Raw genomic sequence first — 17,597 nt, forward strand, 5'->3', positions numbered from 1 at the left:
TGTCCGGAATCAAATTTCGAGGTCCCTAGCCCGAGATATAGAATTTTGATGAAAAGAATTAAAATATTTAAGTTCAAATAGTGACCGGATCTCGAATTATGTGGAAACGACCCCGTAATAGAGTTTTAATGATTCCAACAGCTCCGTATGGTAATTTTGGACTTAGGAGCGTGATCAAAATTTTATTTGGAAGTCCGTAGTAAAATTAGGCTTGAAATGACTAAAATAAGAATTTAAGTTTGAAAGTTTGACCGGGGAGTTGACTTTTTGATATCGGGGTCGGATTCCGATTTCGGAAGTTGGAGCAGGTCCGAAATGTCAATTATGACTTGTGTGTAAAACTTTGAGGTCAATCGGACTTGATTTGATAGGTTTCGGCATCGGATGTGGGAGTTAGAAGTTCAATAGTTTATTAGGCTTGAATCGATGAGCAATTCATGGTTTTGATATTGTTTGATACGATTTGAGGCCTCGAGCGAGTTTGTGTTGTGTTTTGGGATAGGTTGGTATAATTAGACGGGATCCTGGGGGTCCCGGGGGCCTCGAATGTGTTTTGGGGTGGTTTCAGATCGAATTTGGATGAAAAGCTGCTGCTGGTTTGCTGGTTCTAGTTTTGTTCTTCGCGAACGCGAAGGGAGTCCCGCGTCCGTGAAGAAGGAAAATGGTGGCTGCTATCTTGTGCTTCGCGAACGCGATCAGTGGGTCGCGAACGCGAAGAGGAGTTTTGAGGCTGCTGGGTTTTGGACTTCGCGAACGCGAGGTGTAGTTCGCGAACGCGGAGGGATTGACTGAGAAAACTATGAGAACACGAAGGGTCAATCGCGAACGCGTAGAAGAAAGGAGGAGACGGGCCTAAGGCTATTTGGTCTACGCAAACGCGATGGCTTGAACACGAACGCGATGCCTTGCATGGACAGGCCTTCGCGAACACGACACAGGTCACGCGAACACGAAGGGGGAATACTAGGGCAGGAACATTTTGCCTTCGCGAATGCGAAGAAGAACGGTTCTGGGCAGTGTTCTGTTAAAGACGGGGGTTGGATTCATTTCCACTCCATTTCTTCATGGGAGCCGATTTTGGGAACGATTTTTGAGCACCTTTTCCACCATCAACCATGAGATAAGTGATTCCTACTAGTTGTGAGTTAAATACAAGGTCTATACATGAATTTAGACATGAAAATTTGTAAAAAAATTGGAGTTTTGAAGAAAAACCTAGAAATTGATATTTTTGATTTTTTACTACGAAAATGGTTATGGAATCGGATATAAATGATATATTTGAATTCTTGAGATTATGGGTAACGATTTCCTCCGAAAATTTCCGAAATCCGGGCACGTGGGCCCGGGGTGAATTTTAAGATTATTACCATTTTGGGTTGGGTATCTCAGTAGGTCCGTATCGAATTATGAGACCTGGGCATATGCCCGAAATCGAATTCGGAGGTCCCTAACTCAAGTTATGAATTTTTGATGAAAATTAAAAGTCTGAAAATTTATTTGTTTTTAAGAATTGATTGATGTTTGGCATTGTTAGTACCGGGTCCGTATTTTGGTTCCGGAGCCCGGTACAAATTCATTATGATATTTAAGACATGTCTGTAAAATTTGGTGAGAAATGGAGTTGATTTGACGTGATTCGGACGTCCAGTTGAGAAATTAAAAGTTCTAAAGTGTTCTTGAGAATTTTATTTGATTTGGTGCTAAATTTAGAGTTCTAGGTGTTATTTTGGTGATTTGATCGCGCGAGCAGGTCCGTATGATGTTTTAGACTTGCGTGCGTGTTTGGTTTGGAGCCCCGAGGGCTCGGGTGCCATTCGGGCGACGCGCGAGTTGAGTTCAAACCTCAACAAGGCTGCTGGTGCACCAAATCTGGTGTGCCCGCACCTGCGAGCCTTTGGTCGCAGGTGCGAGCGAAAGCCCCGCAGATGCGACCCAGGCCTGGACTTCATTTTTTCACAGATGCAGACTTTTCTCAGTAGGAGCGGGACCGCAGAAGCGGAACCCTGTCCGCAGGTGCAGTCCTAGTTGGCCCAGCCCTTTTCCGCAGAAGCGCACACCGCGTCCGCTGGGCAGTGAGTATTTAATTCGAACTCCAGCCATTTTTCTTCTCGTTTTCAAAAGGATAGGAGGCCTAGGGCGATTTTTCAAAGACATTTTCTTCCCCAAATCATAGGTAAGTGTACCTTAACTCGTTTCTTTCAATTACCCATTATATTTCTTGAATTTTCAACCTAAAATCTAGAGTTTTCATGGTAGAATTAGGGGTTAGGGTAGAAAAATAGGGATTTCGAGAATTTGGGGATTTAGACCTCAATTTGAGGTCGGATTCCAAAACTAATTACATATTCGGGCTCGGGGGTGAATGGGTAAAAGGATTTTGGTCCGAACCTCGGGTTTTGACCAAGCGGGCTCGGGGTCGATTTTTTGACTTTTTGGAGGAAAATTTGGGAAATTTAATTTATGCAATATAATTGATTCCTTTAGCAATATTTGATATTATTGAGTCATTTTGAATAGATACGAGTGGTTTGGAGGTGAATTCCAAAGGAAAAGTTGTGATTGAGAATTAAGTGGCCTTCGGAGCGAGGTAAGTGTTGTGTCTAACCCGGACTTGAGGGAATTAGGAACCTTAGATTATTTGCTAAGTGAAATTCATATGAGCGGCGTATATGTGAGGTGACGAGTACCTATGCGCCGCCAATTTACCTGTTTTTCCATGTTTCTCTGTTTTTTCTGATATTGTCTCATTCCTATACCAAATTGCTACGTGTTATACTAGTGTTATTCAAATTATCGTTTTTATCATGTTTACGGAATTTTCTGGTGATAATTGAGTTTTTATTTCAAAGTTAAGATTGATATTATGGAACCAAATATTGAAGTAAGGTTTATAATTCTTATTCTCTCTCCCTGTTGTTATTTATGCATTGCATTATGGTAAGGGAGAGTGTTAATGCACGAAGGGTGATGCTGTGCCGTATTGTGAGTGTTAATGCACGAAGGGTGATGTCGTGCCGTATTTTGAGTATTAATGCACGAAGGGTGATGCCGTGCCGTGCCATATTGTGAGTGTTAATGCATGAAGGGTGATGCCGTGCCATATTGTGAGTATTAATGCACGAAGAGTGATGCCGTGCCATATTGTGCGGATGTCGTTCCATGATATGAGAGTAAAAGTACGAAGGGTGATGTCATGCCGTTTCTATTAATTTTATGGTGAGATTGAGAGTAAAAGAACGAAGGGTGATGCCGTGCATTCTTCTTTACTGTATTCACTACTCCCGTTGATTCATGGTATATTGACTGCTCCGGTGATCATTCTGTTGTAATTCTTTATCTTGTATTCCCCTCGGTATATCTCCCCTCCCGACATTTCCTGTTTAGTTCTTCGTTCCTGTTATTTGCGTATACACTGTTAAATTGTACAGGTTGATTGTAGGTGCCTTGCCTTAGCTTCGTCACTACTTCGTTGAGATTAGGTTCGACACTTACCAGTACATGGGGTCGGTTGTACTGATGATGCACTCTGCACTTTCTGTGCAGATTTTGATACCGGCTCAGGTTGATCAAGATTTGCTATTGGTCCGCTGTCCGTAGACTCAAGGTAGATCTGTCGGCGTTCACAGACCTTGAAGTCCCAGTCTATCTTTTTTATGTCCTACTGTTTTCTTTCATTTAGACAGTTGTATTTCTTTCACACTATTACTTGTAGTAAGCTCTAGAATGTTTGTGAATTGTGACTCCAGATCCGGGTGGTAGTAGTTAATACAGATTTATGATATTCTGCACTTGTTATATTTCATTGTAGTTAATTAATGTTAATTATTGAACGTAAATAAGAAATTGGTAAATGACTCTCTAACGTTGGCTTGCCTAGTAAGTGAAATGTTAGGCGCCATCACGGTCCCGTCGGTGGGAAATTTCGGGTCGTGACACTTCATAGTCTCAACCTTTGATTGTTTTGCCATAAATATGAGTTATTATTATCACGACGCCAAATTCACTCCGTAGGAGGTCGTGATGGCACCTAGTCTCTAAGACTAGGTAAGCCTATCAATGCGGAATAATAATAAATATCTGAAATAAATAAACTACAATTTAAAAAATTTCAACTAGTATGAAAAATACTAGGTTGGAAGAGGTAGATATACCTCAAAACCTTGATTTGTTAAACAAATGGACTATTCCTAAAGTCCCTATTAGAACAATCTATGATTATGGATGGTTTGATAAACTCTCTTCTAAACAACTTGTTAAAACAACTGAGCAATCTTTAGCTTTAAATTCGTCTGAACAGACTATTCGTTTGTTAAACAAGCATGATGTAGATGTTTATAAACACCAGTATAATTATTTGCATATTGGTATGGTTCAAATTGCTTTTAAGCCTTTAACCCTTAAAGGGTTACCAGAGACATTTTTGGCTGCTCTCAGAGATGCCAGAAATTTAAATTTTAGACAGTCTCTGATGGGTTCTATTGAATCTACTGTCGCCTATGGCCCAGTATATTTTAATACTCAACCCAATTTACAATTATCTTTATCTGATATTAATATACTTGATGCATTAACATTAAATGTGAAATCGCATGGTTATAATTATGCGCCTGGTTCTGAACTGATATGTTTATCGTATAGAATTTATTTTAAATTACTATCTATATTAAACCCCAGATGTAAATTATATGATACATCTGATCAGACTATTCTAGTAGAAACGAATTTTGCAAAGTCTAAGGTCACCACGAGGAGACCTATTAAGTGGGAAGAAATTAATTTTCCAACCACATGGACTTTGGATTCGGTTATATCCCCCAGTCAGATAACTGATGCTGTCAGTAATACTGAGTATTCTCATATTACTCAAAATCCGGATGGTAGGATTTGCATTCAGTTTGACGATAATAGTTCCACTTATAGTAGACAGTCATTTTCTAATAATAGACTGTTGCCTACTATTAGTTCTAGTTATAATAGACATTCCTTTACTAGTCGTAGACTATTGCCTGATATTCAACACATTTCTCCTGTTGAGCCAGTCTATGGACCAGCTAGAAATCGTGCTGCATCTTTAAACACAATTTCTACTAAAGTAGGTGATAAGCCAGTCGAAAGGGTTAAGATTAACCCCAAGACAAATATTGTTCAGGATAATGATAATATTTCTGATAAGGATATTCCTTCTGCGTCCGAAATGGATTTTGACCCCAATGATACTTAATGATTCCACACCAAATTGATTTTAGTCCAGGGTCACAAGCTAGAGGTTATATTCAAAAAGAAATTTTGCTCTGATACCATTTTAACAGGATCAAGTGGCAGGCGGTAATCCGCCATGCCTTCTCAATTAAACTAAAACAGAAATCACCGTTTGACCGGGAACTGGACTTGTTTCACACCTCACATCTGGCTTTTATATGCCTGGAAGGTTTCCACCAGTTAAAGATTTCTATTTTAATATATTTGAGAATTCTTAATCTAGCTAATTCAGTACCCTTATATTTAAAGACTGGCGGTAATCCGCACAATCATTAAGGATAAGAATTGAAATATACTTGAATTTTATATATAGTTTAATGACTGTATGGAAGGTTAAAAACCTTTACTCAAGCAAGGGGTCTGTCATAATATAATACATACTTTTATTGAGCCCTTGTGTCTAGCAGTTCTAACCGTGAAAGAAGATGCCCTTTTAACTCCTTTATCGGGCTGAGGTTCACGGCTGGCTAGACGAAGCCACTAAGGCAAAGCCAATAAGAGCAGTGTTATATCAGACTGTACCAACCATCTTGACACCAAGTCAAAACTCTATATATAAAACTCATTTATATTTTAATAGATGCTGTCGCTTTCATGGTGTATATAGGAGAGAAGTTAGATACTCAACATAGATATGAAGTCTCTTAGCCGGACATCGTCACGGCCAGAGAGGAGAGACTAGAATAAAAACTAAACTAAGAAAGACAGAAGTATGTACCTTGTGGCCAAGAAGCAAGGCCCTGAAGATGAAGAACTGAAAACTTTTATTTACTTGTTCTTCTATTACAATCTACAAACTTCAAACTAACTCTTTACTTACACTTAGAGAGAGAGAGAGAGAGAGAGAGAGTTCTAGAGAGAGAGAGTCTCGAGTTCTGCCTTTTAAAAAAATGAACGAATGAATTCTATAAATAGAAAAGAAAAGGAATCTATGAACAGTAAAGGTGGGTCCCCGTGGGTCCCTGTAACAGTGTTTCTACTGTTGGAACAGTGTATTTACTGTTGATGAACAGTGTATCTACTGTTTGAGTGGGTCCGGCGGCTTCACTGTGTTGTGGGTCCGGCGGCTTCACTGTTTGAGTGGGGTCCAGCTGAGTTTCACTGTGCTGGTTTCTTTTCCGCTTTTTTCATTTTGCGGATGAATTCTTCTGTATCATGTAAGTCTTCTTCAGATAATATTCTTTCTGCTTCAATGGGCTGAGAATCTTCAGCAATATCATCGTTGCTTGTTTCACTTTGCATTGACGTATCTGACATTTCATATTGATTAATGGAAGACAGAAAATTTCTTTTAACTTCTTCCAAGTAACTGCTAATCATTTCTGTTTTATTTCCCTCTTGAAAGGAGATTCTTCTGGCAATATGTCTTACCGAACTGTCATCAATTACCTCTTTCTGGTAACCCTTTAAGGGTTAAAGGCTTAAAAGCAATTTGAACCATACCAATATACAAAATAATTATTTGAGTTTATATGTTAAAGTTTTGGGTGAAAACGTTAGTTTTCTTAATAAAAAACTTGATGATTTAACAGTCTTGATTAAGGATATGAATACTAAAAAGACTTTGACTGATATTGCCTCTTCTTCAGGAAGCAAATCAGAACCTCAAATTGTTGTTACTCATATTCAAAGACCTCCTGATATTCAGGATTTTAAATTTAAATCTTTTGGAGACTTAGAAAAACTTCTTGATAAAAAGTTATCCGGTTTGAATATCAAACCCATTGATTTATCAAATGATTTTGCTGATAAATTAGATTCTACTTTTGACTATAAAAAGGATGTTTTGTCAGAGTTTAATAAACTCAGAAGTTACCCCAAAAAGAATAGTAAGTTTGCAGATAGCAGATATGCTGATAAACCTAGAATGCAGACTTATTATTACAATCGTCCTACTCCTCAAGATGTTTTAATAGAGGAACGTGATTGGAATCAGACTAATACGTCTTACAGTGGTTCCGAAATTTACGAATGGAATCTTGATGGTTTGACTGATAGGCAGTTAACTATTCTAGTACATAGAATGCTTATGTATGCAACTATCTGTAAAAGTGTGAAGAATACAGATAGGAATATTTGCAGAATGATTGTTGAAGGTTTTACTGGCCAACTTCGTGGCTGGTGGGACAATTATTTGTCTGTCGACGAAAGGGCAATGGTTATTAACACTAAAGCCGTTGACGAAGGACTTGATAACTTAGGCATGGCCCTAGTGGCAAATAGAGAAGATGCCGTTTATATCCTTATTCTTACTATATTAGAACACTTCAATGGTAGATTTACCAACCAGAATGAGACTATTCGTACCCTCCTTAACAGCCTTAGATGTAAGACTTTAAGTGAGTTTAGGTGGTATAAAGACACCTTTATGAGTAGAGTAATGGAACTACCTGAAAATAAGCTTGAACATTGGAAAGCTAAGTTCATAGATGGCCTTCCCTCTTTATTTGCCGAAAGAGTTAGAAAGGTTTTAAGAGGTAGTTATGGTGAAATTCCATACATTGATTATACCTACGGTAAATTGATAGGAATTTGCACACAGGAAGGGTTAAACCTGTGCAATGAATTAAGATTGTCCAGACAACTTAAGATGGATAAGCTTAAGGAAAGAAACCAGTTAGGGGACTTTTGCACCCAGTTCGGTTTACCCGAGACTTCTACTCATAAGAAGAAGAAACATAAGTATCATAGATACCCCAACCAAGACAGTCCTTATAGGAAAAAGAGATCTAGATATAGATCCAAAGAAGAACGAGAAGCCAAGAAAGCACATCGCAAGTCTACTAGATTTACCAAAAATAGGTCTAAGCGAGATCTTGCTGACATTAAGTGTTATAAGTGTGGTAAATTTGGCCATATAGCTCCAAATTGTAAGCTTCAAAAGCTGAAAACCTTAGGACTAGAAGATGAACTACGTGATAAGGTTTATAGTTTGTTATACACTTCTGGATCGGAATCTGATTATTATTCTGAATTAGAATCCGAAGCTGAAATTGATTTGCTTGATTTATCTGATAGCGATAAAAATATTGATAATACTTGTACAACTTGCAAAGGTGATACATGTGCTTGTGATGATGAATTTTATAAATTACAATCACAATTTGAAGATTTAAACATGAAAACTATTACATCTGATAATGTAATAGAACTTTTAAAAGAAGTTACTGATGAATTCGTGAAAAAATTATTAATTTAGCTGCTAGTTCAAGTTCTAATTCAAGTACTAGTTTTACAAAACTTTTTGAAAAAGAATTTGAATATTCTCCACCTTATTCTTTACTTGAGGTTAATAACCGTCTGTTGAACAGAAATGCAACTCCAGCAAGAGACTCTTCTTTTGATGATTTAAAAATTGAAGTTGAAAACTTGAAACGAGAGATCAGATCTCTTAAATAAAATCAAATGATTTGTGATCATAGGATTACTCAGATTGAGAAAATCAATTCTCCAGCTGAGAAATCTAATGATAAAAACAAAGGTATTTTTGAAAATGATATTGAAGAAAAATCTATTAGTTTTAATCCTAAACATGATATATTTTTAGGAATGATGCAAATTATTACTGCTCATAAATGGTATATCAAATGTACCATTCTCATTGATAATAGTTTCTCAATTACAAACATTGCCATGATTGATAGTGGAGCAGATGTTAGCTGCATTCAAGAAGGTTTAGTACCTACGAAATATTTTCAAAAAACTACTCATATGGTTAGATCTGCATCCGGACATGCTTTAGATATAAAGTATAAACTTCCTAATACAGGTATTTGTCAGAATAAAGTCTGTATTCCTCACTTCTTTTTCTTGGTAAAAAACCAGTTATACCCTCCAATTATACTTGGAACACCGTTTATTAACGCCGTTTATCCTTTTACTAGCATAGACTCGAAAGGTTTTACTGCTACTTATAAGGATAAAGAGATAAGTTATACTTTTGTTACAGATCCAGTAACTAGAGATATTAATGCTTTAATTGATATGAAGCAAAAACATGTTGATTCTTTATAATTAGAATTGTTTAGTATGAATATATTTGATACTTTAAATTCTACTAAAGTACAAGAAAAAATTAAATTGATTTCTGAGCAGATTGCTATTGATATTTGTGCCGAACATCCTAGTGCTTTTTGGAATCGAAAAAAGCATATTGTCACTCTTCCATATGAAGATAATTTCACTGAGGATGATATTCCTACTAAATCTCGACCTTGTCAGATGAATGCAGAATTGGTAGAATTTTGCAAAAAAGAGATTGATAGTTTGCTATCAAAAGGTTTGATAAAACCCTCAAAATCTCCTTGGTCTTGTACAGCTTTTTATGTTAATAACGCAGCTGAAAAGGAATGTGGTATTCCTAGATTAGTCATTAATTATAAACCCTTAAATAAATATTTGAAATGGGTTAGGTATCCTATTCCTAATAAAAGAGATTTATTGTCTAGATTATATGATGCCAATATATTTTCAAAATTTGATTTAAAATCTGGTTATTGGCAGATTCAAATATTTAAAGAGCATACTTATAGAACTGCTTTTAATGTTCCATTTGGGCAATATGAATGGAATGTTATGCCTTTTGGTTTGAAAAATGCCCCTTCAGAATTCCAAAAAATTATGAATGATATTTTCAACCCCTATCTAGACTCCGTCATTGTCTATATCGATGACATTTTGGTATTTTCCAAAACACTTGAAATACGTTATATTATCCGGGTGAGTCATACAAAACCCGTTCTTACTATGAAACGATACTAACCAGTACTGGCAGTGCAGATTTTCAGCACTTTTCTGGATATAGCACAGACGAGAACGTTTATAACTTCTTGAAGATTATAATTAAACAGATTATATCTGTTGAAGACTGGGGTATATCCACAATGAAAGAAAGGCAGATAAGCCTTAACAAAAATAAAATAAATTTTACCTATTGGGATTATATCCAAGCTTTTGATAAAGTTTTATACTACAATAATGATAGACACAAACATACTTGGTTTATAAAAGTATGTGCAAAGATATTTGCAGCAACTGTTCCTAATTGGTTTCTAAACTGGTGGTCATACCACGGTCCAACAATAATGATTTTACCAGATCCATTCCTCATGTTATACAAAGAATGGATAAAAATTTCTCCTTTTATTAACGATTTATATCACGCAGATCATATCTGCTACCCAGAAAATATTAACCAAATATATTTCTTTCTGGAATTTTCTATCCCTTGGATACACAAATGGAATCCAGAAGTTGGATTCACTGAAGAACAAGTCCCCTGCTTATACAGGACTTTTTACAATAATTTTTGGGACAAATTAATGAAGAAGGATCCCAAAACAAAGACCTTATATGGTCAAGAGCTCTTGGATTCAATCGAGATAAAGATCCAAGAATATTCCAGCAAACCTCAGAAAGAGGTAATTGATGACAGTTCGGTAAGACATATTGCCAGAAGAATCTCCTTCCAAGAGGGAGATAAAACAGAAATGATTAACAGTTACTTGGAAGAAGTTAAAAGAAATTTACTATGGTTAACATTTCATGTGCCACAGTAGCGTATTTTCTCTGGGCTTCAGACCATTTACCAGAGTAAAATCTAATCAGATATTCATGTTTATCATTGGGATTTATCTGTTTCAAAATTCCTCCGTAACCAATATTAGACGCATCAGTCTCTATAATCTTTTGCCATGCAGGATTAGCAAGGGTTAAGCAAAGTAAAGATTTAACACGTTGCTTAATATTTTTTACCAAAGTAGTGTGACTATCAGTCCAAGGATTTTTATAAATTTTTTTTAGCCTATCATATAAGGGGGCTAAATCACGTGACAGATCTTTATAAAAAGGTAAAATATAATTTAAACTTCCCAAAAATCTTTGTAACTGAGTTCTATCAGTAATAACATCGGAAAATTTTGAGGCAAAATCAATCGATCGTTGAATAGGAGTAATCTTTCCCTGACAAATATAATGTCCTAGGAATCGAATGTTAGTTTGAAATAAATTCATTTTTTGTTTTGAGATTACCAAACCATTTTGTATAACAATTCTTTTGAAAATATCTAAATGCTTAATATGCATTTCAAGTATTTTAAAAAATACCAAAATGTCATCGATATATACCAAAATGACATATAGTATATATACATATATGTACATAATACTATAATTGAATTAAATTGTATTAATACAACTTAATATAATTGGATACAACTCAATATAGTTGGATCAATTGAAAATTCAATTATATTCGATTAAAGCTTACTATAATTGAATTAAATTGTATTAATATAACTTTATATAATTGGATACAACTCAATATAATTGGATCAATTGAAAATTCAATTATATTCGATTAAAATTTACTATAATTGAATTAAATTATATTTTGCGCGCATAAGTGTATTTTATATATAATTTATATTGTTATATATATATATATATATATATATTGTAAATAACAATAATTTAAATAGAATTTTATAAAACCGACCGAAATTGGTTGGTATATTTAAAAAGAAAATATAATATTTAATTAAATTCTGACCGAATTCGGTCGAAAATCTCGAGGTCAAACAGTCAACATTTTTTATTATTTCCGACCGAAATTTTCAATCAAATTCGGTCAAAAATCTGTGTATCTTCACCAACACCAGATGGGTTTTCTCCCCATTTTCCTATTTTCAATCCCTCTCTTCTTTCTCTCTTCCATCTCTCTTCTACCCAAATCCCACCCAAATTCCACCCCTCCAGCCTCACCACGCCCAGCCCCCACCTCGCCCAGCCCCCTCCTCCCCCAGCTCCCACCTCACCCAGCCCCCTCCCCCCAGCCCCCACCTGTCGCCGCCTGCCACCTGCCTCCGCCTCCGCCTCCACCATTGTCATTACCATTAAATCTCTTTCAAGGTTAGTGTTCTACCTTATTACTCTTTTAATATTCAGAATTAAATTTTATGTAATTTTTTAGGGATTTTGTATATTTAGGATTTGTGTGACTAAATAGGGTTTTTGAACTATATTAGATTTAGATTTAGAATTAAATTACCTAAAATTTTAATTTTTTAGGGTTTTTGGTTTGAACTACATTAGATTTAGAATTAAGGCATAAATTATGAACCTTGAGTTAGTATAATAGAATTAGTGTAATTTAGGGGATAATATTGTTCTATTAGTGTGCTATCAAATTATAATTAATTAATTATGCTTAACTAATTATGCTAATTATGCTTAACTAATTATGCTTAATTAATTATGCTAATTATACTTAACTAATTATGCTAATTATGCTTAATAAATTATATTAATTAATTATGCTAATTATGCTTGACTAATTATGCTTAACTAATTATGCTAATTATTTTTAACTAATTATGCTTAACTAATTATGCTAATTATGCTAATTATGCTTAACTGATTATGCTTAACTAGTTAATAATTTTCTATCTTCTAAATAAAGGGTCGCTACAAGATTAATGTGGAGGAGTACACTCAGAGCTTTCCACTGAATGAGCAAGGCGAGCGATCACCCCTTTCAGACGAAGAAGCGCAGAGGATATGGTTGGATGTTGTCGGTGGTCCTAAAAAGGGGATAGCATACGGCCTTCCAGAGAAATTATTTCGGCGCGACAGGGCTGGATTGCAAGGTATAGGGACTTCCGCCCAAGGCGAGGCAATTGATAGGTCGACTATCTTGTCTATGGAACAGAAGATCGCAAAGCTAACAGCAGATCTTGAAGAGATAAAGGCTAGAGAACAAAAGAGAGATGGACAATTTGGTACCCTTCAAGTTTAACTAGAAATAAGGGACAAACAATTTAATCTCCTTCAAGGTCAGCTGGCGAATCTTCTTACTAGTGGTGCTTTTTCCATTCTCCGGTCTTGCGAGTTGTAACGACCCGGCCGGTCATTTTGAGAATTTGAGCCCTGATCCCCTAATATCTGCTTTCCCCATATTTGTTTCTGCTTTTGGGACTTGCCGGAGTGATTGGTTATGGAATTTAGAGAGTTTTGGGACTTGCCAGTGTTGACCACTTATTCTTCTGAGAGGTTGGCTGAGATTTATATCAGAGAGATTGTCCGCCTTCATGGTATTCCAGTATCCATCATTTCAGACAGAGGTACACAGTTCACATCACGATTTTGGAGAGCCGTACAGCAGGCGTTGGGTACTAGGGTGGAGTTGGGCACAACCTTTCACCCTCAGATGGACGGGCAGTCCGAGCGCACAATTCAGATTCTTGAGGATATGCTCTGTGCCTGTGTGATGGAGTTCGGAGGGTCATGGGGCCAATACTTACCACTTACAGAGTTCGTTTACAACAATAGTTACCAGTCCAGCATTCAGATGGCACCGTATGAGGCTTTGTATGGTAGGCGGTGTCGGTCCCCAGTGGGATGGTTTGAGTCGGGCGAGGCCCGATTGTTGGATACAGATTTGGTCTAGGATGCCCTGGATAAGGTGAAGGTGATTCAGGAGAGACTTCACACAGCCCAGTCCAGGCAGAAGAGTTATGCGGACCGGAAGGTTTGTGACTTGGCATTTATGGTTGGTGAGTGGGTCTTGCTTTGGGTATCACATATAAAGGGCGTCATGAGGTTTTGGAAGAAGGGCAAGCTGAGCCTAAGGTTCATTGGTCCTTTTGAGATATTGCGGCGAGTTTGAGAGGTTACTTATGAGCTTGCCTTGCCTCCCAGCCTAGCAGGAGTTCACCCAGTATTCCACGTGTCTATGCTCCGGAAGTATCATAGTGATCCGACTCATGTATTGGATTTCAGCTCAGTCCAGTTGGACAAAGATCTATCTTATGTTGAGGAGCCAATAGCCATTTTGGACAGGCAGGTCAGAAAGCTCAGGTCAAAGAATATTGCTTCAGTAAAGGTCCAGTGGAGGGGTCAGCCAGTCGAGGAGGCGACTTGGGAGACCGAGCAGGTTATGCGCAGCCAGTACCCTCATCTTTTCACAGTTTCAGGTATGCCTTTATACTCATTCGAGGACGAATAATTATTTTAAGAGGGGGAGGATGTAACAACCCGGCCAGTCGTTTTGAGTATTTGAGCCCCGATCCCCTAATATCTGCTTTCCCCATATTTGTTACTGCTTTTGGGACTTGCCGGAGTGATTGGTTATGGAATTCAGAGAGTTTTGGGATACTTATTCCCTAGTTGTGAGTTTAAGCCTTAGAGTTTGGACCGTAGTTGGAACTGTGTGAATACGGATCCGGAATGAAATTTCGTCGACTTCGTTAGCTCCGTTGAGTGATTTTGGGTTTAGGAGTGCGTCCGGAATGTGTTTTGGAGGTCTGTAGTAGATTTAGGCTTGAATTGGCGAAAGTTAATTTTCGGCGATTTCGGCCGATAGTGGAAATTTTGATATCCAGCTCGGAATGGAATTCTGAAAGTGGCTGTAGGTTCGTAATGTCATTTGTAACCTGTGTGTAAAATTTGAGGTCATTCGGACTAGATTTGATGTGGTTCGACGTCGTTTGTAGAATTTGGAAAATTTTAAATTCTTAGGCTTGAATCCGTGCTTAATTCATGATTTTAGTATTTTTCGATGTGGTTTGAAGGCTCGACTAAGTTCGTATGGTATTTTAGGATTGGTTGGTATGTTTGGTTGAGGTTCCGGGGGCCTCGGGTGTGTTTCGGATGCTTAACGGAATGAACTTGGACTTAGAGGAATTTTTGGAGTTGCTGGTTCTGGTGTTTTCGCACCTGCGGTGGAAAGTCCGCAGGTGCGGCCTCCTAGAAGCGAGGCTGGGATCGCAGGTCTCTTTTAGGCCAGGGAGTCAGTGGTCACAGATGTGACGAGTGAGCCGCAGGAGCGGAGCCGCATCTGCGGAAGGGCAGTCGCAGATGCGGAGGTGTGAAGGACCCAAGGTTCCGCAGAAGCGGGCGATTGAGCGCAGAAGCGCATCCGCAGGTGTGGACTCATGCACGCAGGTGCGGACCCAGCCCATGTATGTGAACTTTGCACCTGCGATGGATTGTCCGCAGGTGCGGAAATCGCTGGGCAGAAAAGAGGAGTTCGAGGTTTGAAATTTCATAACACAAAATTCGATTTAGAGCTCGTTGGGAGACGATTTCTCAAGGGATTTTGAAGGAGAACTATTGGGTAAATAATTCTAACTCTATTTTGATCATAATACATTTATCTATTGTTGTTTTCCTCGTCTAATTAAGGAAATTGAGGGTAGAAGTTTGGAAATGGGAGAAAAGGGTTCCCCAATTGAAAATCTGAGATTTGAATGGGAATTTGACGTCGGATTTGTATGATTTTTGTTCGAGTGAACTCGTGAGTGAATGGGTGTTCATAATTTGTAATTTTTACCCGATTTTGAGGCGTGGGCCCGGGGAGACTTTTTGGGCGTTTTTCCTAATTTCACGCTTTAGCTTCGAATTAATTAGCTAAATTAGTTATTTGTAGTTATATTTACATTATGCAATTTATTTGAATGGATTCAGGCCATTTGGAGTCGGATACTCGTGGCAAGAACGTGTTATCGAGGTGATTTGAGCGGTTCGAGGTAAGTGGCTTGCCTAACCTTGTTTGGGGACTTTCCTTTAAGATGTTTGATATTAATTGATGTGTGGGCGCTGTGTACGTGAGGTGACGAGTACGTACACGGGCTATTATTGCAAAAAATCCCGTTTTTCCCTTCTAAATCATAAATTATTTTTTTTCCTTATTAAATTTCACTAATACGTTTAATTGTTAAACTTAGTCTAGAGAAGCATGCTTACGTTTTTAATTACCTATTTGACATTCTGTGTGTCATGCTTAGTTAAGTCCCTACTTTTCTTATATGTGTTCAATATAAACTGTATAACTCGATGCCATACCTGCCATTTTATCTTGCGTTGCATATTTAAATTGGGACTACGGACGTATTCCGGGAGATCCCCCTATACTGTATATTTACTTTGGGACTACGGACGTATTCCGGGAGATCCCCCAGTACTGCATATTTACTTTGGGACTACGGACATATTTCGGGAGATCTTCCAGCACTGCATATTTACTCTGGGATTACGGACGTATTCCGGGAGATCCCCCTGTACTGCATATTCATTTGAAACTACGGGACGGTATCCTGGGAGATTCCCCACTATGTTTACCTTGTTCTGAGTCGAGGACTCCCTTAACTGTTAAATTTTTTCGAGAGTTTCTTTAATTGTGTTACCGTAAATTTTACTTATACCTTTTACTGTTTAATTTATTATATTTATTACGGTAGGGCCTTGACCTGACTTCGTCACTACTCTACCGAGGTTAGGCTTGGCACTTACTGGGTACCATTGTGGTGTACTCATGCCCTTTTCTGCACATGTTTTCGTGTGCAGATCTAGGTACGAACTATCAGCCTTGGGGTTAGTGCGTGTTGCTGATTCTAGGATACTTCAAGGTACTTCTGCTTGCGTCCGCAGATCTTCGGAGTCCCCTTCTACTCCCTCACCTAGAAACTTTCTTTATTATCTTCAGACTTTTGTATAGAGCTACATAGATTATAGTAGCTTGTGACTTAGTGATATTCCGGGTCTTGAAAAAATATTTTGTATATGCCAAGTGGTACTACTCTTGGCTATTCACAATATGCTGGTTATCTTTAAAATGTTGTGTTTTCTTTATATTTTTTTCGTAATATTAGGCTTACCTAGTCGTAAAGACTAGGTGCCATCACGATAACTTACGGGGGGTTAGTTTGGGTCGTGACACGAGCCTTCCCCATGTGCCGACGATGAAGGTTCTAGGAGTGAAGATGGAGATGATGCTAGATAAAACACTCATTGAATGGTGTGTATTGCTAAACAAAGTATTGAACGTGTCAATATTTAGTTGAGACTAGTTTTGAATGATGATTGTATTGTTGATATTATTTTGTTATTGAACATTTTAGTAATTGTTGTTGTGGTTGGCGTTATTGTTGTGGTTGTTATTAATTGTTGTTGTTGTTAGATAATGATTGTTAGTGTTAGTTAATTATTTTTGTTAGTTAATTATTGTTATTATTGTTAGTTAGTTAATTATTGTTGATTAATTATGGTTGAATGGCAGCAATGTAATGCTGCCATTATAAGATGGATATTGGTTATAATTGGCAGGTGATGTAGCTTAAAAGCAGGCATTTTTTGCCCAGTTTTTACCCAGATTTCCGACCGATTTCGGTCGGAAATTAATTTTTTTTACCCAGAAATTCATAATTTCCGACCGAATTCGGTCGGAAATTTCAAATAATTCGGTCGGAAATTTTAAATAAATTCTTCAGTTTTTTGAAATTTCCGACCGAATTCGGTCGGAAATTATGAATTTATATTTATTTTTTAAATGAATTAAC

Source organism: Nicotiana tabacum, chromosome 23 (genome assembly GCF_000715075.1).
Source record: "Nicotiana tabacum cultivar K326 chromosome 23, ASM71507v2, whole genome shotgun sequence".
In the NCBI taxonomy this organism is placed as follows: domain Eukaryota; kingdom Viridiplantae; phylum Streptophyta; class Magnoliopsida; order Solanales; family Solanaceae; genus Nicotiana; species Nicotiana tabacum.